Genomic DNA, 2,500 nt, shown 5'->3' with positions numbered 1-2,500 from the left:
TATGTAACGGGTACATGTAAATACATAAATTTGCATATACATAAATAGAAAAAAAAAATTCTTATGTCTAAATACACATTATACTCCTTATGTAACGAATATATGTAAATACATAAATTTGCATATACATACATAAATAGAGAATTTTTTTTTTCTTATGTCTAAATACACATTATACATAACGGATATATGTAAATATTATAAATTTGCATATCCATAATTTTTTTTTTCTTATGTCTAAATACACATTATACTCCTTATGTAACGGATATATGTAAATACATAAATTTGCATATACATAAATAGAGATTTTTTTTTTCTTATGTCTAAATACACATTATACATAACGGATATATGTAAATATTATAAATTTGCATATACATAATTTTTTTTTTCTTATGTCTAAATACACATTATACTCCTTATGTAACGGATATATGTAAATACATAAATTTGCATATACATAAATAGAGATTTTTTTTTCTTATGTCTAAATACACATTATACATAACGGATATATGTAAATATTATAAATTTGCATATACATAATTTTTTTTTTCTTATGTCTAAATACACATTATACTCCTTATGTAACGGATATATGTAAATACATAAATTTGCATATACATAAATAGAGATTTTTTTTTCTTATGTCTAAATACACATTATACATAACGGATATATGTAAATATTATAAATTTGCATATACATAATTTTTTTTTTTCTTATGTCTAAATACACATTATACTCCCTATGTAACGGATATATGTAAATATTATAAATTTGCATCTACATAAATTGTTTTTCTTCTTATGTCTAAATACACATTATACTCCTTATGTAACGGATATATGTAAATACATAAATTTGCATAAACATAAATATATATTTTTTTTCTTATGTCTAAATACACTTTATACTCTATTTATCGAGGCAACATGGTGATGATAATTAACTAATCGTTGGAAGATTAATGGTATCTTTTTTATTCATGACATTTTATAATAAAATCCTGCGCTTATTTGTGTTTCATTTTGCTAAACGAGACTGCTTATGTGTTATGTTTCATCATTATTTTTAGTATCATTAATGTTTTTTTTTATTATTATTGATACTATCATATCAATAACAACAATGCGAATACTTGTACTGGTAATGATAAGATCAATGATAACAAACATAACAACACTGACATTGATAATATTTTAATAGTGATGAAGATGATAATAATTATAGTGATAGAAATAATAATAATGATAATAATAATGACAATGATAATAATGATAATAATAATAATAGTAATAATAATAATAACAATAATAATAATAATAACAATAATAATGATAATGATAATGATAATGAAATTATTTTAGTAACGATATTGATAATAATAATAATATTGATAATAATAATAATAATGATAATAATGATAATAATAATAATAATGATACTGATAATGATAATAACAATAATAAAGGTAATGATAATAATGATGATTATATACGACGTAAATTGGAATAATGTTGTTCATATCATGAATATTAATGGTACAGAAATATATAAATTAAAACAAAAAGAATCACTTCGCTCGTAATTCAATTAGTAGAAACACGAGAGCTAATATTGAATATTTTATATTTGTAGTTTAATTTTTATAAGTAATGCAACAGAATTAACTTGTAAATGATTACCTAATTATTAAGACTTAACCCCAACAACAGTGCATAAAATGCAATCAAATCTAAAAATGCGTGTGTGTGTGTGTGTGTGTGTGTGTGTGTGTGTGTGTGTTTATGTGTGTCCGAAAGAGAGAGAGAGAGTGTGTGTTATTGTGTGTATGTGTGAGTGTGTGTGTTTATGTACGCGCGCTCGCGCGCGCGCGCGCGAGAGAGAGAGAGAGAGAAAGTGTGTGTATGTGTGTGTGTGTGTGTGTGTGTGTGTGTGTGTGTGTGTGTGTGTGTGTGTGTTCATGTGTGTGTGAGAGAGAGAGAGAGAGTGTGTGAGTGTTATTGTGTGTGTGTGTGTGCGTGTGTGTGTGTGTTATTGTGTGTGTGTGTGTGTGTGTGTGTGTGTATGTGCCGTCCATATATCACATCCTGCATATATAATGCTTCAAAAAAAAATATACTTGCAATGCCCCTACGCCAACCTACGTATTTAATCCACCTAATCCACAAGCGGGAAAAAATAGAAAAATAAAATAAGTTTGAGAAATTATCATCTTGAAATATAATACGCAAGACACGCATAGTCTTTTAAGTTCTTTTCAGTAAAAAATAAAAAAAAAAAGAATAAATAAACAAAATAAAAATATTACGTTTACTATTTTTTTTTTTTTTTTTTTAACTTTTATCTTTTCATTTTCGTATTTGCGCTATGATCTATTTCCTCCTCGTCGTCTTCTTTTTTGCTTTAATTTTATCATCACTTTTCTACTTCTTCTTTCTTCTCTCGTCGTTTTTGATTCGCCAGGTTTGAAGTAGAACATGTATCTGCTTAC

This window comes from Penaeus chinensis, chromosome 8, assembly GCF_019202785.1.
Source record: "Penaeus chinensis breed Huanghai No. 1 chromosome 8, ASM1920278v2, whole genome shotgun sequence".
Lineage (NCBI taxonomy): Eukaryota > Metazoa > Arthropoda > Malacostraca > Decapoda > Penaeidae > Penaeus > Penaeus chinensis.
This window is presented reverse-complemented; position numbering follows the sequence as displayed.